A 23998-nucleotide genomic window follows, 5' to 3' on the forward strand; every position below is an offset into this window, starting at 1 on the left:
AGCCCCCCCCCTGCTCCCTCACACAGAGCCCCCCCCTGCTCCCTCACACAGAGCCCCCCCCTGCTCCCTCACACAGAACACCCCCCCCTTCCTCACACAGAACCACCCCCCGCTCCCTCACACAGAACCACACACCCCCGCTCCCTCACAGAGCCCCCCCGCTCCCTCACACAGAACACCCCCCGCTCCCTCACACAGAACTCCCCCCGCTCCCTCACACAGAACTCCCGCCACTCCCTCACACAGAGCCCCCCCCGCTCCCTCACAGAGCCCCCTCCGCTCCCTCACAGAGCCCGCCCCCGCTCCCTCACACAGAGCCCCCCCCGCTCCCTCACACAGAGCTCCCCCCCCGCTCCCTCACACAGAGCCCCCCCTGCTCCCTCACAGAACCCCCCCATGCTCCCTCACCCATAGCCCCCCCTGCTCCCTCACACAGAGCTCCCCCCCCACTCCCTCACACATAGCCCACCCCTGCTCTTTCACACAGAGCTCACCCCCATGCTCCCTCACACGGAGCCCCCCCCTGCTCCCTCACACGGAGATCCCCCCCGCTCCCTCACACAGAACCACACCCCCCCGCTCCCTCACAGAGCCCCCCCGCTCCCTCACACAGAACACCCCCCGCTCCCTCACACAGAACTCCCCCCACTCCCTCACACAGGGCCCCCCCCGCTCCCTCACAGAGCCCCCTCCGCTCCCTCACAGAGCCCGCCCCCGCTCCCTCACACAGAGCCCCCCCCGCTCCCTCACACAGAGCTCCCCCCCCGCTCCCTCACACAGAGCCCCCCCTGCTCCCTCACAGAACCCCCCCATGCTCCCTCACCCATAGCCCCCCCCTGCTCCCTCACACAGAGCTCCCCCCCACTCCCTCACACATAGCCCACCCCTGCTCTTTCACACAGAGCTCACCCCCCTGCTCCCTCACACGGAGCCCCCCCCTGCTCCCTCACACGGAGCCCCCCCCTGCTCCCTCACACGGAGACCCCCCCTGCTCCCTCACACGGAGACCCCCCCTGCTCCCTCATACAGAGCCCCCCCGCTCCCTCAGAGCCCCCCCCCGCTCCCTCACACAGAGCCCCCCCTGCTCCCTCACACAGAGCCCCCCCTGCTCCCTCACACAGAGCCCCCCCCATTCCCTCACACAGAACTCCCCCCGCTCCCTCACACAGAGCCCCCCCGCTCCCTCACAGAGCCCGCCCCCGCTCCCTCACACAGAGCCCCCCCCGCTCCCTCACACAGAGCCCCCCCTGCTCCCTCACAGAACCCCCCCATGCTCCCTCACCCATAGCCCCCCCCTGCTCCCTCACACAGAGCTCCCCCCCCACTCCCTCACACATAGCCCACCCCTGCTCTTTCACACAGAGCTCACCCCCCTGCTCCCTCACACGGAGCCCCCCCCTGCTCCCTCACACAGAGCCCCCCCCCCTGGTCTCACACGGAGACCCACCCTGCTCCCTCATACGGAGCCCCCCCGCTCCCTCAGAGCCCCCCCGCTCCCTCACACAGAGCCCCCCCCTGCTCCCTCACACAGAGCCCCCCCTGCTCCCTCACACAGAGCCCCCCTGCTCCCTCACACAGAGCCCCCCCGCTCCCTCACACAGAACTCCCCCGCTCCCTAACACAGAGCCCCCCCCGCTCCCTCACAGAGCCCGCCCCCGCTCCCTCACACAGAGCTCCCCCCCGCTCCCTCACACAGAACCCCCCCTGCTCCCTCACAGAACCCCCCCATGCTCCCTCACCCATAGCCCCCCCATGCTCCCTCACACAGAGCTCCCCCCCCCACTCCCTCACACATAGCCCACCCCTGCTCTTTCACACAGAGTTCACCCCCCTGCTCCCTCACACGGAGCCCCCCCCCCTGCTCCCTCACACAGAGCCCCCCCCTGCTCCCTCACACGGAGACCCCCCCTGCTCCCTCATACGGAGCCCCCCCGCTCCCTCACAGAGCCCCCCCGCTCCCTCACAGAGCCCCCCCGCTCCCTCACACAGAGCCCCCCCCTGCTCCCTCACACAGAGCCCCCCCTGCTCCCTCACACGGAGCCCCCTGCTCCCTCACAGAGGCCCCCCCGCTCCCTCACACAGAGCCCCCCCCTGCTCCCTCACAGAGGCCCCCCCGCTCCCTCACACAGACCCCCCCCGCTCCCTCACACAGACCCCCCCCGCTCCCTCACCCAGAGCCCCCCCGCTCCCTCACACAGAGCCCCCCCCCCTGCTCCCTCACACAGAGCCCCCCCTGCTCCCTCACAGAGGCCCCCCCGCTCCCTCACACAGAACACCCCCCCTTCCTCACACAGAACCACACCCCCCGCTCCCTCACAGAGCCCCCCCGCTCCCTCACACAGAGCCCCCCCCTGCTCCCTCACACAGAGCCCCCCCTGCTCCCTCACACGGAGCCCCCTGCTCCCTCACAGAGGCCCCCCCGCTCCCTCACACAGAGCCCCCCCTGCTCTCTCACAGAGGCCCCCCCGCTCCCTCACACAGAGCCCCCCCGCTCCCTCACCCAGAGCCCCCCCGCTCCCTCACACAGAGCCCACCCCCTGCTCCCTCACACAGAGCCCCCCTGCTCCCTCACACAGAGCCCCCCTGCTCCCTCACACAGAGCCCCCCCTGCTCCCTCACACAGAGCCCCCCCTGCTCCCTCACAGAGCCCCCCCTGCTCCCTCACACAGAACACCCCCCCTTCCTCACACAGAACCACCCCCCGCTCCCTCACACAGAACCACACACCCCCGCTCCCTCACAGAGCCCCCCCACTCCCTCACAGACCCCCCCCACTCCCTCACAGACCCCCCCCACTCCCTCACAGACCCCCCCTCCCTCACAGACCCCCCCCTCCCTCAGACCCCCCCCCCTCCCACACAGACCCCCCCCCTCCCACACAGACCCCCCCCCCCTCCCACACAGACCCTCCCCCCTCCCACACAGACCCCCCCCCCTCCCACACAGACCCCCCCCCCTCCCACACAGACCCCCCCCCCCTCCCACACAGACCCCCCCCTCCCACACAGACCCCCCCCTCCCACACAGACCCCCCCTCCCTCACAGACCCCCCCTCCCTCACAGACCCCCCTCCCTCACAGACCCCCACTCCCTCACACAGACCCCCCCACTCCCTCACACAGACCCCCCACTCCCTCACACAGACCCCCCACTACCTCACACAGACCCCCCCTCACACAGACCTCCCCACTCCCTCACACAGACCCCCCCACTCCCTCACACAGACCCCCCCACTCCCTCACACAGACCCCCCCACTCCCTCACACAGACCCCCCCACTCCCTCACACAGACCCCCCCACTCCCTCACACAGACCCCCCCACTCCCTCACACAGACCCCCCCACTCCCTCACACAGACCCCTCGACTCCCTCACACAGACCCCCCCCTACTCCCTCACACAGACCCCCCCACTCCCTCACACAGACCCCCCCACTCCCTCACACAGACCCCCCCACTCCCTCACACAGACCCCCCCCACTCCCTCACACAGACCCCCCCCACTCCCTCACACAGACTCCCCACTCCCTCACACAGACCCCCCTGTAGAGGGAGAAAGGGGGTGGCCCGGTATTAAAGGGGTTGCACCCCATTTGGCCACCCCTGACCGCACCAGGGAGACAAGGGGTTAACTGGACTGAGGTCCAGAAATGTGATTTAACCCTTGTTATGACCTGTAAATGTATTTTCCCCTGTTCCCCTGTTCCATTGTAATGTCTGTGTTAATCAGTGTCTGCATCACACACACACTGGAATCCATCCGGGAGCACAAGGGTTGATAGTTCTTTAATGATTATAGCTCTTTGTGTAGTTTTCCCACCTTTTCAGGCACCATTTTGCAGGTCCCCATTGGCCGCCATTAGGGCTCAATGCATTCCAATGGAAGATTGTGCTGTTTTAGTCCTGTTTCCTGTAAAGACCAGCAGGTGGCGTCCGAGAGGGAAAGCGGCGGTTTCCCATTGAAAGTCAATGGGCCCATTGACTTCAATGGAGATGCCTCGAGGTACCCTTTCGAAGAACGAGTTGGCTGCCTGTGACGGTAGGGAGGGTTTGGCCCGGGATTAACGGGGTTACCCCCCAAGTACACACATATTAAAAATATAACTTTGTCATAAGAGGGACATATATTTTTGATAAAGTGACTTTTTGCAGTTTTTGAAATACACAGGCCGAATGCTAATGGTGTGCTAATGTACAGGCAGAATGCCTGTCTTTGTAATGCGTAAGGAACCAAATGGTGCCTCATATGAGTATTCACGTGAGTCTATTCACTGGAAGGGTATATCAACAGAGAGGTGTGATACATCGCCCTGATCAATAGGTAACTGACCTAATTGGTTATGCGAGAAGCAAAAGCCCACTTCAAAAGGTTTTATTGATGGGGCCAGGGGGGGGGGGGGCTACCCCCAACAGGATATCAAAAGTGAGTAACTTTATTAAATATAAGAATACTATGAGATGTCCTTGGCTGAAAAGGATAAGAATTACATATGTGTATCCGTTGGATGTAGCCCATCGTTTTGAGGCTAAACCTTGTACATTTACCTGTTACGAAATGCCAGATATTAATATCTCTATTAATTTTCATATTACAATGTAATGTTGGGTCTCTCTATGAACGTCAGGTGTCACAGAATGCAGTAATATATCTCACCTGACTGTATGTTTTACTGAACTCAAGTTATGCAATGATTTGCAGTAAATATGGAACTTTGGTTGAGTTCTGAGGAACCCCTGTTGTGATGAGCAGGAAAGGAGAATTTACATACTTAGTCATCAAAGGCTAAGTTGCTAATTGCTTATGCTTGGCCCAAACTGACCAAAAGGAAATTAACCAGAGTAAGTGTAACTTTTTACACTGGAAACCTGGAAGTCCAAACCGAGCTTCAAAAGCTTGAAAGGGACGTTTGCTAGACGGCACGGAGCCGTAAACTGGGATACCAGGCTTGAAATGATATATAAGTCAAAGTCACCCTTTTATCCAAGTTGTTCATGCTGTTCAGGTTCATGCTGTTCATTGTTCTTCATGCAAATGATCTTCATGCATGCATGTGACCTGCCTGTTTTGCTGTGATGTCAACTCAAATGGGAGAAGTGGCAGGCTGTGATCCTGCTGGCTTTCTTGCCATAATCTTTAAGTAAGTGTCTATATTTTGCCTGTTATTGTATAATCTGTTGTGTTCACCTTTATCAAGGAATAAATTCTATTTATCATATCTAAGTCTCGTCCCAGTTCAAACCCAGGTATATATATATATTTATATATATAGTTTTTGGTGTACAATTACAGCCTGTCTCAAGCTCTCGTGACAGGCTTGTAATTAACTGGTGGCAGCTGGCGGGACTGAACTGGACCTGGATTACAGTATTCTGCGGGGTACTGTGATCCAGTGGGAACTTGATGGTAATTGCAAGTTCCTGGGACTAAAGATATTGAACACACAGTGTACAACATATAACACAAGATATGGCACCTCCTCACTGTTCCCCTACTTGTGAGAAGCATTTCCTCCAGAACCAAAGTGCCGGCCATCCGTCTGACTGGAGCCGGGCACTGAGACCAGAGGAGTGCATCAAGTCGGCGCGGGGAGCAGCAGCCAGCAAGGCTGAGAGAGAGACAGCAATCGGTGAGCATGAAACCCGGCAGGCTGAGCAAAGATCCACAGCTGCAGCTGCTGTAACCATCACACCGCCCGGAGAGCAGGGAAGGGACCCAGCTCCGGGACGGCAGAGACTTGTGGAGGGAGCGGGTGGTCTTGCACCAGGAGAGGTATTGGCCGTTGCGGCGGCCAGTCCATTTTTCCCAGAATTGCTGGCCCTGTTGGCGCAGGAAGAGATGTCCCCAGCAGAGCGGCTCGAGCAGCTGAAGCTGGCGATGATCCGACTCGCTTATCCCCTCCCAGAGCCCGGCGCTCCAGCAACTCCGCTCTGGACTCCGTTGCCCCTTGCTGGGGTTAGTCCACCGGCGGCGGAGAAACTCTGGAATGAGCCCGGCGCTCAGGCAACTCCGCTCTGGACTCCGTTGCCCCTTGCTGGGGTTAGTCCACCGGTGGCGGAGAAGCACCGGCAGTTGCTGCGGCACTGCCAACCAATGGGCCACAATAATGCCCAGTGCCCTGATCGTGCGCGGTCAGGCGAAGAAGCCCCTCAGGGCCAACGCTCACGAGCTGCGGAAAAGATGACCCAGTTAGCGGCATCCTCTGATGGCTCCCGCCCAGCCAGGGCGACAACCCTCCTCGGGACGTCTCCTGGAGAACCTGGACGGGCTGCATCAGCAACAGTGGCGGAGAGCAGCGGCCATCCACCTGATCCCGGCGGAGAACCAGCGGCGGCGGCAGAGAAGACACCGCCACTCCGGCATCCTGCCGGCGGCAGTTTTATTCGGGGGGAGGGACAGGGGTTGCGGGAGGGGGTTATTTTACCAAGTTTGCATGGAGCTGTGTTCCTCCACAAAGACCTGGGACCCTTGTCCTGCACCGTTTTACCTGTACCCAACCCGGGCGCTGTTGCGGCAGCGGCCCGGTGCTGCCCAGCCCAGATGGGGCCGGCGGCGGCCGCTCCAGTCCCCCTGCAATTGGGACCAACGAAGGCGGCGGTCTCTGCGGGGACCAGCAAGGTAAGCCAGACCAAGTCGCAGACTGACTCTGACTTATGTTTCCCTATGACTGTACCCTGTTGTTTCACTCTAGGGGTGACTGGGGGGTGGCAGGAGATAGGGGCACCAGGGGAGGGGAAGGAAGGGCAGCTGGTAGGGCAGTCAGGATTCCCCATTACCTTGGCGGGGCAGCAAGGGGACTCTCAGTTAAGAGCCCCACTGTTGCAGCCTTGCTATGGGCTGGAGGTACCAGGGGTTGTGGCACAGTTAGACCACCCCCAGATTACCTGCCAGCCAGGAGCTAAGGTGGGTGCATCTGCACCAGCAACCCTGAGCTCACCTCCGGTAATGGGGGCACAGCTTCAGGGAGAGGGGCTAGCCCCGTTAGCACCCAGCTCTAGGGTAGGATTGCCTGGGAGAGGGTTGGGTGGGCCAGTGGGAACCGGGGAGGGAAGGCAGCGAGTGAGCCAGCCAGTTTTCCCCGTTACCCTGGCAAAGCCTCAGGGGGTGTCTCAGATCAGCAACCCCCTGTTGCAGCCTTGCTATGGGCTGGAGGTACCAGGGGTTGTGGCACAGTTAGACCACCCCCAGATTACCTGCCAGCCAAGAGCTAAGGCGGTTGCATCTGGAGAGATGCCCCTGGGCTCATCCCCGGTAATGGGGAGACAGTGTCAGGGAGATGGCCTCACTCAGGTGTCCCTAGGGTCCAGGATAGGATTAGCTAGGGAGAAGCGGAGTGAGGGGAGGCTGCAGGTAGGTAGCCAGCAGCAGATCTCAGTGAGAGAAGGAGGGCTAGTGGTAGCCAGGGAGGGAAAGCATCAGGTAGTGACGCTAGAGTTTCCCGTTACCCTGGCAGAGCCCCAGGGGGTTTCTCAGATCAGCAACCCCCTGTTGCAGCCTAGCTATGGGCTGGGGGTATCCGGGGCAGTGGCAGGCTTGTGTCACCCCAGGGATACCTGCCAGCCAAGCGCTAAGGCGGTTGCATCTGGAGAGGTGCCCCTGAGCTCATCCCTGGTAAGGGGGAGACAAGGTCGGGGAGGTAGGTGCACTCAGGTAGTTCCAGGGTCTGGGGTAGGATTGCCCAGGGAGGAGAGGAGTGCAGGTGGGCTGCAGGGAGGTAAGCAGCAGGCTGAGGTGCTGGGCCTAGGGGAGGCTAGGCAGGGAGGCACCGGGGAGCAGGGGGAGATAGGAGATCAGTGGGGTGTTAAGCAGCTGGCAGAAGCTAGGGATGGGCTAGGTAGGCAGAAGGTCCCTTGTTCTGACTGGCCAGGAGTGACCCCTCTGACAGAAACCCCTGGGTTCCCAAAGGAGAGGCTGTGGGTAGATAGGCAGCCAGGGAGGAGAGTCAGGAGTATAGCAGGGCAGCTACAGGGTGGCACAGAGCCAGGGCAGGTAGGGTCCCTACAGAAGAGTGACATAACCCTGTCCCAGACTTGGTTGACAGGAAAGCGACGGTCTGTGCTATATAGCTGGTCTCCTGTTGGTGCAGAGATATGCCAGTTTCTGGGCAATGTGCACCGGAGCCCCTTTCACCCTGGACTTGGTTCCCAAGGCACTGGGTGGGGGGCAGAGGGAGGCAAAGGAGAATGCCCGGCTTTGCAGGAACTGGACTTTACAATCCACTGTGTACTGGTCAATGCCGGAGGACAATTTTGCCAGGCCAATCCCTCAGGACGTATTGAGTGCGTCAAGAGCGCCAGTGGTATCCCAGGGCCATGGGGAGGCCGCTGAGGTACCAGGGGCCCTTGAGCAGGGGAGGTGTGACGGTAGGGAGGGTTTGGCCCGGGATTAACGGGGTTACCCCCCAAGTACACACATATTAAAAATATAACTTTGTCATAAGAGGGACATATATTTTTGATAAAGTGACTTTTTGCAGTTTTTGAAATACACAGGCCGAATGCTAATGGTGTGCTAATGTACAGGCAGAATGCCTGTCTTTGTAATGCGTAAGGAACCAAATGGTGCCTCATATGAGTATTCACGTGAGTCTATTCACTGGAAGGGTATATCAACAGAGAGGTGTGATACATCGCCCTGATCAATAGGTAACTGACCTAATTGGTTATGCGAGAAGCAAAAGCCCACTTCAAAAGGTTTTATTGATGGGGCCAGGGGGGGGGGGGGCTACCCCCAACAGGATATCAAAAGTGAGTAACTTTATTAAATATAAGAATACTATGAGATGTCCTTGGCTGAAAAGGATAAGAATTACATATGTGTATCCGTTGGATGTAGCCCATCGTTTTGAGGCTAAACCTTGTACATTTACCTGTTACGAAATGCCAGATATTAATATCTCTATTAATTTTCATATTACAATGTAATGTTGGGTCTCTCTATGAACGTCAGGTGTCACAGAATGCAGTAATATATCTCACCTGACTGTATGTTTTACTGAACTCAAGTTATGCAATGATTTGCAGTAAATATGGAACTTTGGTTGAGTTCTGAGGAACCCCTGTTGTGATGAGCAGGAAAGGAGAATTTACATACTTAGTCATCAAAGGCTAAGTTGCTAATTGCTTATGCTTGGCCCAAACTGACCAAAAGGAAATTAACCAGAGTAAGTGTAACTTTTTTACACTGGAAACCTGGAAGTCCAAACCGAGCTTCAAAAGCTTGAAAGGGACGTTTGCTAGACGGCACGGAGCCGTAAACTGGGATACCAGGCTTGAAATGATATATAAGTCAAAGTCACCCTTTTATCCAAGTTGTTCATGCTGTTCAGGTTCATGCTGTTCATTGTTCTTCATGCAAATGATCTTCATGCATGCATGTGACCTGCCTGTTTTGCTGTGATGTCAACTCAAATGGGAGAAGTGTCAGGCTGTGATCCTGCTGGCTTTCTTGCCATAATCTTTAAGTAAGTGTCTATATTTTGCCTGTTATTGTATAATCTGTTGTGTTCACCTTTATCAAGGAATAAATTCTATTTATCATATCTAAGTCTCGTCCCAGTTCAAACCCAGGTATATATATATATTTATATATATAGTTTTTGGTGTACAATTACAGCCTGTCTCAAGCTCTCGTGACACTGCCGTCCAGACCGCAAACCGCAAAGCGGATACAATGTCCTTTAAAAGAGTTAAAATCACTTGAGTCAAGTTCAACGTCAATTAGCGTGGGAATAAACAGTTCTAGAGCACCTAGGAATAAAATTCTGGTTGCCCCTAGTTCCTGGGCTTCCCCCCACTCGACCACCCCCAGGTCCCCGAATCCTGGACCCCCGATAAGGGTCGAACCAGATAGAGCGGGTCGCGCCATAGGCTTTGCCGGCAGCGGCAAAAACGGCTCTGAAAAACGACTAAGTGGAAAAAGCTGGAATTTAGTACTCCCTATCTCCGGTTCCGGAGGGCTCAGCGGATCAAGGTTTGAGGTATCTGTAGCCACTGCTCCGGCATCACTGCAGAACCATCCTTGACCCGCCTGGACCAATCCGACGGAGTATGGACCCCCTTGAAGGTTCGGAATTTTTCCCATAGACTTCAATGCAGAAAAACCCCATTGACTTCAATGGCGGCGATTTACCATTGAAAGTCTATGGCGGAGCTGCCCGTTGTTTTCAATGGGGATTTAGTGAAAAGCTGAGATTTCTTTTTAGCGGAGATTTTTGTATTAAAGTGAAAAATGATTTAATGTGCATTTGTGTAACTCCGGTTTCGTAGGTCATAGCAAGTCGCTTTTTGGACCATATGGTGTCCCAGTTCTGGCAATGAGAACTGGGAAGTTTGGACCTGCTAGACCCAACGGAACCGGATATTTTAATACATCTATGTTTTATGCTTAATACTGTATTCTAAAGTATGGATACATTCCAGAGGAAATTTCTTTGGCCATAATGTAGCAGATGGCCGGAGAGGCGACCGAATGTCTAGGACTTAAGTATTGTTCAAAGAGTTTTGTCACCCTCAGTGTTTATCCGAGGCTCAAACCAGAGCAGTTCTTAAGTGTTCCATTTAACACCTTCCAACAAAGGTTTTCCTGCCATAAAGCCAAATGGGTAGAATGGCTGGCATTCCATTTGCATATGTGGGGCTACAGAAATGAGACCCCAGAGTTCTACTGCGCCTGTGCCAGCTAGCAGGGGGGCATGTGTTGAAATGTGTTCCCATGTTAAAGATTGGCTGGAGGTAATTGAACACCAATCACCGGTGCTTAATGTTACAGATAGAGGGACAAAAGGTTTATAAACTGCTGTCCACCCATATGTCCTTTGTCTTCGTTTGCTGATATGGTTACCTGATATCACCTGAATGATTTCCTGATTGCTGAGAGAAATGCTACATCTAACTTCTCATTCCCCAACCCCTAAGTAAGTGTACTTCTTGTTTGTTACTGTATTATCTGTTGTTTTCACCTTTATTCTAAGGAATAAATACAATTTATTATATCTTAAGCCTCGTTCAGTTCAAACCCAGTTATTTTTGTGTAATATTAATAAGCCTGTGGAAGCTATCGTCACACCCCCCACTCCCTCACACAGACCCCCCCATTCCCTCACACAGACCCCCCTGTAGAGGGAGAAAGGGGGTGGCCCGGTATTAAAGGGGTTGCACCCCATTTGGCCACCCCTGACCGCACCAGGGAGACAAGGGGTTAACTGGACTGAGGTCCAGAAATGTGATTTAACCCTTGTTATGACCTGTAAATGTATTTTCCCCTGTTCCCCTGTTCCATTGTAATGTCTGTGTTAATCAGTGTCTGCATCACACACACACTGGAATCCATCCGGGAGCACAAGGGTTAATAGTTCTTTAATGATTATAGCTCTTTGTATAGTTTTCCCGCCTTTTCAGGCACCATTTTGCAGGTCCCCATTGGCCGCCATTAGGGCTCAATGCATTCCAATGGAAGATTGTGCTGTTTTAGTCCTGTTTCCTGTAAAGACCAGCAGGTGGCGTCCGAGAGGGAAAGCGGCGGTTTCCCATTGAAAGTCAATGGGCCCATTGACTTCAATGGAGATGCCTCGAGGTACCCTTTCGAAGAACGAGTTGGCTGCCGTCCAGACCGCAAACCGCAAAGCGGATACAATGTCCTTTAAAAGAGTTAAAATCACTTGAGTCAAGTTCAACGTCAATTAGCGTGGGAATAAACAGTTCTAGAGCACCTAGGAATAAAATTCTGGTTGCCCCTAGTTCCTGGGCTTCCCCCCACTCGACCACCACCGGGTCCCCGAATCCTGGACCCCCGATAAGGGTCGAACCAGATAGAGCGGGTCGCGCCATAGGCTTTGCCGGCGGCGGCAAAAACGGCTCTGAAAAACGACTAAGTGGAAAAAGCTGGAATTTGGCACTCCATATCTCCGGTTCCGGAGGGATCAGCGGATCAAGGTTTGGGGTATCTGTAGCCACTGCTCCGGCATCACTGCAGAACCATCCTTGACCCGCCTGGACCAACCCGACGGAGTATGGACCCCATTGAAAGTTCGGAATTTTTCCCATAGACTTCAATGGCAGAAAAACCCCATTGACTTCAATGGCGGCGATTTACCATTGAAAGCCTATGGCAAAGCTGCCTGTTGTTTTCAATGGGGATTTAGTGAAAAGCTGAGATTTCTTTTTAGCGGAGATTTTTGTATTAAAGTGAAAAATGATTTAATGTGCATTTGTGTAACTCTGGTTTCGTAGGTCATAGCAAGTCGCTTTATGGACCATATGGTGTCCCAGTTCTGGCAATGAGAACTGGGATGTTTGGACCTGCTAGACCCAACGGAACCGGATATTTTAATACGTCTATGTTTTATGCTTAATACTGTATTCTAAAGTATGGATAAATTCCAGAGGAAATTTCTTTGGCCATAATGTAGCAGATGGCCGGAGAGGCGACCGAATGTCTAGGACTTAAGTATTGTTCAAAGAGTTTTGTCACCCTCAGTGTTTATCCGAGGCTCAAACCAGAGCAGTACTTAAGTGTTCCATTTAACACCTTCCAACAAAGGTTTTCCTGCCATAAAGCCAAATGGGTAGAATGGCTGGCATTCCATTTGCATATGTGGGGCTACAGAAATGAGACCCCAGAGTTCTACTGCGCCTGTGCCAGCTAGCAGGGGGGCATGTGTTGAAATGTGTTCCCATGTTAAAGATTGGCTGGAGGTAATTGAACACCAATCACCGGTGCTTAATGTTACAGATAGAGGGACAAAAGGTTTATAAACTGCTGTCCACCCATATGTCCTTTGTCTTCGTTTGCTGATATGGTTACCTGATATCACCTGAATGATTTCCTGATTGCTGAGAGAAATGCTACATCTAACTTCTCATTCCCCAACCCCTAAGTAAGTGTACTTCTTGTTTGTTACTGTATTATCTGTTGTTTTCACCTTTATTCTAAGGAATAAATACAATTTATTATATCTTAAGCCTCGTTCAGTTCAAACCCAGTTATTTTTGTGTAATATTAATAAGCCTGTGGAAGCTATCGTCACACCCCCCCACTCCCTCACACAGACCCCCCCCCACTCCCTCACACAGACCCCCCCCCACTCCCTCACACAGACCCCCCCCCACTCCCTCACACAGACCCCCCCCCCACTCCCTCACACAGACCCCCCCCCCACTCCCTCACACAGACCCCCCCCCCACTCCCTCACACAGACCCCCCCCCACTCCCTCACACAGACCCCCCCCCCACTCCCTCACACAGACCCCCCCCCACTCCCTCACACAGACCCCCCCACTCCCTCACACAGACCCCCCCACTCCCTCACACAGACCCCCCCACTCCCTCACACAGACCCCCCCACTCCCTCACACAGACCCCCCCCGCTCCCTCACACAGACCCCCCCCGCTCCCTCACACAGACCCACCCCCCCGCTCCCTCACATAGACCCCCCCCCCGCTCCCTCACACAGACCCCCCCCTCACACAGACCCCCCCCCACTCAGACCCCCCCCCACTCCCTCACACAGACCCCCCCCCACTCCCTCACACAGACACCCCCCCACTCCCTCACACAGACCCCCCCCACTCCCTCACACAGACCCCCCCCCCACTCCCTCACACAGACCCCCCCCCCACTCCCTCACACAGACCCCCCCCCCACTCCCTCACACAGACCCCCCCCCACTCCCTCACACAGACCCCCCCCCACTCCCTCACACAGACCCCTCCCCCACTCCCTCACACAGACCCCCCCCCACTCCCTCACACAGACCCCCCCCCACTCCCTCACACAGACCCCCCCCACTCCCTCACACAGACCCCCCCCACTCCCTCACACAGACCCCCCCCCACTCCCTCACACAGACCCCCCCCCACTCCCTCACACAGACCCCCCCCCCACTCCCTCACACAGACCCCCCCCCCACTCCCTCACACAGACCCCCCCCCCACTCCCTCACACAGACCCCTCCCCCACTCCCTCACACAGACCCCCCCCCCACTCCCTCACACAGACCCCCCCCCCTCCCTCACACAGACCCCCCCCCCACTCCCTCACACAGACCCACTCCCTCACACAGACCCCCCCCCCACTCCCTCACACAGACCCCCCCCCCCACTCCCTCACACAGACCCCCCCCCCACTCCCTCACACAGACCCCCCCCCACTCCCTCACACAGACCCCCCCCCCCACTCCCTCACACAGACCCCCCCCCCACTCCCTCACACAGACCCCCCCCCCCACTCCCTCACACAGACCCCCCCCCACTCCCTCACACAGACCCCCCCCCACTCCCTCACACAGACCCCCCCCCCACTCCCTCACACAGACCCCCCCCCACTCCCTCACACAGACCCCCCCCCACTCCCTCACACAGACCCCCCCCCACTCCCTCACACAGACCCCCCCCCACTCCCTCACACAGACCCCCCCCCACTCCCTCACACAGACCCCCCCCCACTCCCTCACACAGACCCCCCCCCCACTCCCTCACACAGACCCCCCCCACTCCCTCACACAGACCCCCCCCACTCCCTCACACAGACCCCCCCCACTCCCTCACACAGACCCCCCCCACTCCCTCACACAGACCCCCCCCCACTCCCTCACACAGACCCCCCCCACTCCCTCACACAGACCCCCCCCCACTCCCTCACACAGACCCCCCCCCCACTCCCTCACACAGACCCCCCCCCCCCACTCCCTCACACAGACCCCCCCCCCCCACTCCCTCACACAGACCCCCCCCCACTCCCTCACACAGACCCCCCCCCACTCCCTCACACAGACCCCCCCCCACTCCCTCACAAAGACCCCCCCCCCCCCACTCCCTCACACAGACCCCCCCCCACTCCCTCACACAGACCCCCCCCCACTCCCTCACACAGACCCCCCCCCCCACTCCCTCACACAGACCCCCCCCCACTCCCTCACACAGACCCCCCCCACTCCCTCACACAGACCCCCCCCCACTCCCTCACACAGACCCCCCCCCCACTCCCTCACACAGACCCCCCCCCCCACTCCCTCACACAGACCCCCCCCCCACTCCCTCACACAGACCCCCCCCCCACTCCCTCACACAGACCCCCCCCCCACTCCCTCACACAGACCCCCCCCCCACTCCCTCACACAGACCCCCCCCCACTCCCTCACACAGACCCCCCCCCACTCCCTCACACAGACCCCCCCCCACTCCCTCACACAGACCCCCCCCCACTCCCTCACACAGACCCCCCCCCCACTCCCTCACACAGACCCCCCCCCACTCCCTCACACAGACCCCCCCCCACTCCCTCACACAGACCCCCCCCCACTCCCTCACACAGACCCCCCCCCACTCCCTCACACAGACCCCCCCCACTCCCTCACACAGACCCCCCCCCACTCCCTCACACAGACCCCCCCCACTCCCTCACACAGACCCCCCCCCACTCCCTCACACAGACCCACTCCCTCACACAGACCCCCCGCCCACTCCCTCACACAGACCCCCCGCCCACTCCCTCACACAGACCCCCCGCCCACTCCCTCACACAGACCCCCCGCCCACTCCCTCACACAGACCCCCCCCACTCCCTCACACAGACCCCCCCCCACTCCCTCACACAGACCCCCCCCCACTCCCTCACACAGACCCCCCCCCACTCCCTCACACAGACCCCCCCCCCCACTCCCTCACACAGCCCCCCCCCCCACTCCCTCACACAGACCCCCCCCCCCACTCCCTCACACAGACCCCCCCCCCACTCCCTCACACAGACCCCCCCCCCACTCCCTCACACAGACCCCCCCCCCACTCCCTCACACAGACCCCCCCCCACTCCCTCACACAGACCCCCCCCCCACTCCCTCACACAGACCCCCCCCCACTCCCTCACACAGACCCCCCCCACTCCCTCACACAGACCCCCCCCCACTCCCTCACACAGACCCCCCCCACTCCCTCACACAGACCCCCCCCACTCCCTCACACAGACCCCCCCCCACTCCCTCACACTCCCTCACACAGACCCCCCCCACTCCCTCACACAGACCCCCCCCACTCCCTCACACAGACCCCCCCCCACTCCCTCACACAGACCCACTCCCTCACACAGACCCCCCGCCCACTCCCTCACACAGACCCCCCGCCCACTCCCTCACACAGACCCCCCGCCCACTCCCTCACACAGACCCCCCGCCCACTCCCTCACACAGACCCCCCCCCCACTCCCTCACACAGACCCCCCCCCACTCCCTCACACAGACCCCCCCCCACTCCCTCACACAGACCCCCCCCCACTCCCTCACACAGACCCCCCCCCCCCACTCCCTCACACAGACCCCCCCCCCACTCCCTCACACAGACCCCCCCCCACTCCCTCACACAGACCCCCCCCCACTCCCTCACACAGACCCCCCCCCACTCCCTCACACAGACCCCCCCCCCACTCCCTCACACAGACCCCCCCCCACTCCCTCACACAGACCCCCCCCCCACTCCCTCACACAGACCCCCCCCCCACTCCCTCACACAGACCCCCCCCCCACTCCCTCACACAGACCCCCCCCCACTCCCTCACACAGACCCCCCCCCACTCCCTCACACAGACCCCCCCCCCGCTCCCTCACACAGACCCCCCTGCCCCCCCCCCCCCCCCCCTCATACACACACACGCCCCCCCTCACGGAAGTATTTCAAATATATATTTAATAAACTGTTCTTTTATGGATATTCCGAGGGCTCCTTAGGGGAGAACTTTTTTATTTCTTGTTATCGTATTATTCTGTCCCAGAGCACCACCAGCCCCCATTACTTGGAGCACATTGCTGGGGTTTTTGAGGTACCATTTACTTGTGTCCCCCCCCAGTACATTGATCTCTGGTGCAGGGTTTATGAGCCCTGTGCTAAGGGAACCAGACCAGGATTTGGCAGCAGACCCCAGCACTCCCCCCTCTGTGTGTTATCTAACCTCTTGTACTGTATCTGTCATTATTAGGAGCTGGGGGACCGGGGATAAAGGGGCGTGTCCGAAGCTGCGTCACCCGTTACCCACAATCCCTGTGCTGTTAGCAGCAGTGGCCCTGATCACGTGATACAGGAGGCGCGCTCCGGTAAAGGAGGTTCCCTGAGTTACAATGTGTGGGGGTTCTTCCCCTGCAGCAGCGGGGCTCGCTCATTGGTTAGCGCAGGAGAGGCTCAGGGGGCGTGTTTGAGCCCCCGCCTCAGTCCCTGCTGAAAGAAGGGGGGGGCAGCTATACAGGCGGCGGCGCGCGGACACTCACCGCAGAGGGGGGATCCTGCCTGACTCTCCCGGCCCCTCCCAGCTGCTGCATGTGGGGGAGACGCTGCTGCTGCTGCTTGCTGCTGCTGCTGCTGCTGCTGCTGCTCTCTGCCCGGCTGAGAAGGGATTGCTTCCTGCTGCTCATGTGCCTCCGGTCTAGAGCGACCACGTGACCAGCAACAGCCAATCACAGTAATAATAACCAGCAGCGGAGGGGTTAAAGGGGAAGACACCATGAGGCTGTCCCTGCCGGGGGCGTGGCTTAGAGGGACATCACGTGATGCGGAGAAGCAAAGCCAGATGTTCATAGCAAATGTCAGGAAATGTTTTATATAATTATTCATTATCTTTATCCCATGTGTCATTAAATTATCAATGTGTCATTAAAAAGAGATTGCTGGGTATGGAAAGGTGCAGTGTTACAGTAACCACACACCTGAGGTGTATTGCAGATGCTGTTCATAAGACAAGTGATAGAGGAGGGGGGGGCCTTGACCTCCGGTCGTGGCTCCACCTCCCCCCGAAAGTTACTTTTATAACATACTAGCTGATATACCCGGCGTTGCCCGGGATGTAAATCCGTAATGGGTAGTATTAGTTATAAATAGGGGAACAATAGGTTGAGTATTTGGTGGAAAGGTTGAATAATAATGTTGAAAAAAAAATGTAAGAAAATGTAATACGATGTTGTTTGAAAATTGTTTATTGTAAAGACACCACAGTACAATAAGTGATATAAAAATGGCGACGGGTGGGTGTTCAGTGTGACGATCGAGAGGATTTGGCCCAGGATTAAAGGGGTTACACCCCAAATGGCCACCCTCTACCCTCACCTGGGAAGCAAGGGGTTAACTGGACTGAGGTCCAGTAATGTGTTTTTACCTCGCTTCAAGATCCAAATGTGTATTCCCGTGTAAATGTATTGTGTTATCCTAGTGTTTGCACCCACACATACACTAGGGTTGCTGCGGGAGGGAAAGAGTTAATGTTAAAACAGTGATTCTAGCCCTTTGTTTAAATTACCCTCAAAGATGCCTGCCTACTAAATGCAAATGGTCAGGAGAGCTACCAAATGGTTAGGAAATAGCCCTGATCAAAGGCCCAGCCACTCTACCTGTTTGCAGGAAGCTAGAGTGGGGGGTGAGCGTTATAACTCACACTTACAAACCATAGTATCCTGCCATGTGGTAGACTGGCCCAAATGCCTCTGATTTAGGAGTGGGGTTACAGAATGAGTGACCATATTAAATATAAGAATATTATGAGATGTCCTTGGCTGAACGTGCTAAGAGTTACATAGGTGGATTTGTGGGACTTACCCGCAACTAACGAATACAGACACCTGAGGTTTAACAGATACTAAGAGGCAGATATTAATACCTCTCTTAATTTTAGTATTACACGGTAATATTTAGTCTCATTGGGAGCGTCATGTGTGACGGAATGTATTAATATGTCTCACGTGCCAGTAAGTATTACTGAACTGAAGTTATGAAGTTATTTACAGGGTATATGAGATTTTGAATCTGTTGTGAAAACTGCAAACTCCCTCTGTTATGATAATGAGCAGGAAGGACATCTTGCTAGAATTTACATAGCCTGGTGATCAAAGGCTAAATTGCCTAATTGTTTATGTTGGAGGCAGGAACCAAGAAACTGAATGTTTTTTTAAATGTGATACTTCACACTTCAATGGAAGCCAAAAGCGGCTTCAAAAAGCTTCAAAGAGATGTTTGCTAGACACCTCGGTGCCTTGAATGTAAGGGAAGGGTGGAAATGGTATATAAACCAGAGACCCCCCTTACTCAGTGCTTCATGCTTCATGTTTTTAAAAGTCTTCATGTATGGTCTTCATGATCTTCATGTATTGCTGTGATGACTACATCTGAACCTGAATTATGGAAGAAATGGCCCATCCTGTATTCTGATGGCTTTCTTGTCCTAAACTTTAAGTAAGTGTCTATATTTTGCCTGTTATTTGTATATTTTGTGTGTTCACCTTTATCAAGGAATAAATTATATTTTATCATATAAGTCTCATCCCAGTGTAACCCCGAGGTTATTTCTCACTTACTGACCCCCCTCCGCGAGTGCCGTGTGGTCGCAGGGGCCGCCAGAGGCAGCGACGGACCCGCCGGCACTTCGCGAGGGTGGGGGCCAGTGCAGGGAGCGCTCGGCATCCCTGGAGCTCCGGCGGCGCACCCAGCTAGCGGGGGCCGCCATGACAGATCGCGCGAGCGTGCGCGGGATTGCGCATGCGCGGGATTGCGCAGATAGGGGTAGGAAGCGAAGGCAGCCCTTAGGAGGTCGCGCATGCGCAGGAGGGACTTGGCGGCTAGGGAGAAGTCGCGCGAGGGCAGGACAGGGGAGAGTGAGGTTGCGGCGGCCATTAGTAGTTCGCGCTTGCGCAGGGCAAGTGCGCACGCGGCCCCAATACACAGACAGCCTCCTGGGAACTACAACTCCCAGGAGGCATAGGGAGACAGGCACCAGGTGCCTCATAGCGGCCAATAGGGCTGGAGGATTCTCAGCCCGGGAAAAGAATAGATAGAGTTCGCGGGCTTTGCGACAGGCAGTCAGGCTGAGGAAGAGGAAGGGGAAGGAAGGGTGCAGGGAGCGAGTGGCTCCTGCACCAGGTAAGGTTTTCCCCAAGTCCCCAGGCCTGCCCCAAATCCCTGTTAGGGCAGGGGGTAACTGAAAAGGGACGGCCCTAGATAGGGAGGTCACCCTTAGGTGTGTGAGGGTGCAGGTTTGGCAGTGCCACAGCGGGTAGTGCTGTGAGCACTGACAAATAGGCACAGGGTGTCCAGCGGATGCTGAATGTGGTGGCTGCATGTTGTTGTTGTTGAATCTGCCGGGAGATTGCAGAGACAGTGTATGTAGCGTGTGCAGTGGGTTATTGCTGCGGGTTCCAGGTACGGTGTATTATTGTTGCATGTTGTCGCTGCATGTACTGAGTGCCGTGTGTGCAGCGTGTGTTGCTGTCTGCAGGCTGACTGTGTGAGCAGTGTGTCGGCTGCAGGCGCTGTTAGGATTAGCGAGTTAGCTAGTTGTTAGTGAGGCTTAGGGACGTGGGTAGTTAGGGGAGTGGGACAGGTCATATCCCCTGCAGGCCCATAGGAGTTCCCCAAGCCACTACAGGTTGCGGTACAACAGGGACAGGCCCTAGGTTAGGGTTGCTGTTCCCGTGATGCGGTTGCTGTTCCCGTGAGGCGGTTGCTGTTCCCGTGAAGCGGTTGGACCCACGTTGGGGTCCCTGGAGAATATCACCTGGATAGGATCAGACGGATGCATCGCACGTCTGACCCTTTGTGAAGATCGTTGCAGGCCCGAGCACCGGAGTGCTCGGCAGGTAACTCTGAATCATAAGTGCACCACCGGGCCCATAGCTTAATTAGTGACTGCGCAGTCACCCACGACCTCCGTAGGAGTACGGGACATTGGGTGGGGGATTACCGGACACTGGGTGGGGGCACCGATATAGGTGTAAGGTTATATGTGTTGGGGTCATATTGCTGATTGCATGTTAGAGTGGTAAGGTTATGTCGCGTTATGGTTTTCTATGTTCTCAAGTAAAGTGTTAGTATCATATATGTGTGTTGTTGTATTTCTTACCCAGGGCTATCTTACATAACGGGGATCCTGGGTAAGTGGAGGCGCTGCACCAGGTAAATGGGTAAGGGTTACCCCAGGCTCCCAGCTAGCGGAGGCTCAGATCTTCTGGAGCCACAGGTGTTAGACAGCAACCAGTAGTCCCTTAGGAAAGGCGTCAGAAAAAGGGCTACATTTGGAGGCGCTGCTGAGATATCAGACCTGGGGTGCCCTGTAATTTTTTTCTAAATTGTCCTATTTTTGTTTCACCATGTGGGTGCTCTCAAAGCAGGAGGTCTACGCATGGGCCTTGAAAGTGAACGTGACTCCTAACCGCGTGGTTGCCGTGGGGGCAGTCCCGGCTGGCGTGTCCTTGTTAGATGTCCAGGCGCAGGTTCGGAAGCTCCCTGGGCTAACTGGTACGTGGGTCAGAGGGCGAAGGTATGATACCACATTGCAATGGAGTGCTGTCCTGATATATGTAGGCCAGGCCATAAGCGAGGAAGATGGCCCCCAATTCTTAAATCTGCCCAGGGGTCCGACCGATGGGTGCCCCTTTATCTACCCCGACTTGGAAGTTCCTGCCTGCACCGAGAGCCCTATTGACATTAACAGTGAGTCCCACCTAAAATGGCGGCTCCCGCCAAATCAAAATGGCACATGTGCGGCTGATTGCCAGAATATTGCAAGCCTCTGCCCAGGACTGGCGGGAAAACCAGAGCCCCGCCCCCACACTGTGAGTGACTCAGTGCAGAGCTCGCAACACTCCTTGAAAGACTGTGCTGCCCCTCCTCTAGAGTCCACCAGGGGGAAGGAGTGCCTTGAGCAGCAATCAGAAATTTCTGTTCCCCCTAAGGAAAGCAAGGGATGCCGAGACAAACACCCTTGGCTGTATAGAGTCATACGGGTCGCCCCGTTAGGCTCGCCAATGGTAGTATGCCCATGTGTGTGTGAAGAATATAATGAGACTGGTGGCTGGACGGACGGGTCACCTATGTTACCCGTGGCGCTCATGACGACAGTGGTAGATGGGGAAGAATGCCTGCATGGCCGCCTGAGCGAATGTGATTGTCCTGTTGGTGAACTGACCCGAGGGCCCGAGTGTCCTGACTGTGCGGCGCAGTTCCTGCAACCCAAACCACCGGCGGCAGAGGACACTGTTGCAGAAATGGAGTGTTCCTTCCCCGAGAATGAGAGAGACTGCCAGGGGTTACACCCTGATGTGTATGAGCCCTGGCAATTACCGGGAATAGATGTCACTGTGCTAATGTGCCCCTGCCTGAGTGAAGCCCTTAAAAAGGGAGTCGAGAAAGGATGCGCATGCGCGGCTGGCTGGTGATGGACGCATAGTCACTCCGCTCCACCAACCGCCGGCAAATTAAAGCTATTAATCGCTACTAAAACCGACTTCTGATTAAAGCAAACGGGTAGTACGAGCGCCTAAACACACCCCGGTTCGGCAAATCAGCCCTAGACTCAGATGGCGGCAACGAGGCAGAAATCCCGACGAAAGTCGGATGTCAGGGCCTATTTCACCGGACAGAGCAAGGCAGGGGCCGCGGAGCTGTCAGCGGTCTCTGACTCCGATTCAGCCCAGGATGTAGAGGGATCAAGAGCTGCGGCAGAGCAGTCGAAAATTATTAAAAAAAATCTCTCGGCTCCTGGTGGACCTGAAATCCTTTTTCAGGGGGGAGGTGGAGGGGCTCCGGCATGATATAATGCAGACTGGGACCAGAACTAATGACTTGGAGGAGCGCATGGAAGCTAGCTCAAATACACAACAGGAAACAAACACTCGTGTACAGGCCCTGGAACAGAAGGTGCTGGACTTGGAGGCCCGCCAAGAAGACGGAGAAAACAGAGATAGGAGGAACAATTTGAGAGTCAGGGGGAGCCCGGAGGAGATTTTAGACCCGGAGGCTCTGCTGACACGCTGGATGGCCTCCATCCTGCCGGATAAGCCAGAATCTGACTTTAGGATGGATAGGTGCCATAGAGCCCTGCGTTCTAAGCCACTGCCCTCAAATCCCCCTAGGGACGTGATCCTCCGTCTCCACTACTTCTCTGTAAAGGAGGAGGTGGGAAGGATAGCCCGGGCCACCCCCCATATCACCTTTGAGGGGGTCACCCTCACGGTATTTCAGGACCTGTCTCCCCTCACACTGGCCCGGCGAAGAGCTGTAGCCCATTTTACAAGGGCACTCAGAGACAGTGAGATAAGATATCGTTGGGCTTTCCCCTTTGCCCTGGTGGCCATGAAAAATGGCAGACCCCATGTTCTCAAGCAGCCTTCGGAGGGGGCAGCCTTCCTGAAAAAGCTTGGGGTGCAGGGGAATACCGTTAATACCCCAGAGGGGGCCCAACCAGGACCCAAGGCGGACTCCCCACCAGGACGACAGGGATCCTCTCCCCCGAAGGAGAGGAGACTAAATAATAAAGATGGGAGCGGAAAAAGCCCCTAAACCAAAGGAGGGAATAAAGACAGTACAGTTTCGTTACGCTCGTTGCGTTTTTCAAGACAGTTAATACCCTTCAGGACTGCTAAAATGTCACCCCATTGATAATCACTGCCGGTGAGGGGGATCAAAGCCAGAAGGCCTCAAATGGCTGCCGTTAACTTCATAGAGCTAACACAGCTCTTGGTGAGCTAAGATGGCGTTTCCTTACCTACCCGGGCAGGAAGGTGGGGAAGAGGCGCGAAGACTTCCATGGCGGCGCAGTTCTTGGCGGGAAGGAATGCTCCAGCGACGAGACCCACCCAGGGAGCTGCCCCGGGACCAGCCCTTTCTCCTCGGCGGCCCGCCTACGAATGAGAATGGCCCGCCCAGCCCGGTGACGTCGATGTGCCGGATCTCGCGAGAGCGCTGGAAGGGACGCCTACGGAGAATCAGGAGGAAGTCGCGGTGACGTCTTGAGTGCGGCGACGACCCGGATATGCCGCGGGGCTCCCCGGCGGGGGCACGCGAGATCCGCCGCCGGGTAGAAGCTCCGATACAAGAAGAATAAAGGGGACATGTGCTCTGCTTGAGGGCAAGAAAGCTGATGTTTCGCGGTCAGAAGTTGGTGTCCCGTGAGGGAGGTAGGGGGGGGGAGGGTGGAGGAGAGGCGGGAGGTAAGAAAGAGTAAGGAATACACCTAGCAGCACAGAGCCGAAGAGGGA

General features: G+C 56.6%; 1 protein-coding gene across 1 annotated transcript in view; it reads right to left on the reverse strand.

The window, feature by feature from the left end:
• LOC142466851 (uncharacterized) overlaps positions 1-17387 on the reverse strand; it is a 34818-nt gene extending 17431 nt beyond the window's left edge. The window contains exon 1 of the mRNA XM_075572370.1: positions 17249-17387. The gene's annotated coding sequence lies outside the window, so the exon portion shown is untranslated. The remainder of the gene's footprint in view (positions 1-17248) is intronic.
• Between the last annotated feature and the right edge of the window lie 6611 nt (positions 17388-23998).

The sequence above is a fragment of the Ascaphus truei genome, chromosome 15 (genome assembly GCF_040206685.1).
Source record: "Ascaphus truei isolate aAscTru1 chromosome 15, aAscTru1.hap1, whole genome shotgun sequence".
In the NCBI taxonomy this organism is placed as follows: domain Eukaryota; kingdom Metazoa; phylum Chordata; class Amphibia; order Anura; family Ascaphidae; genus Ascaphus; species Ascaphus truei.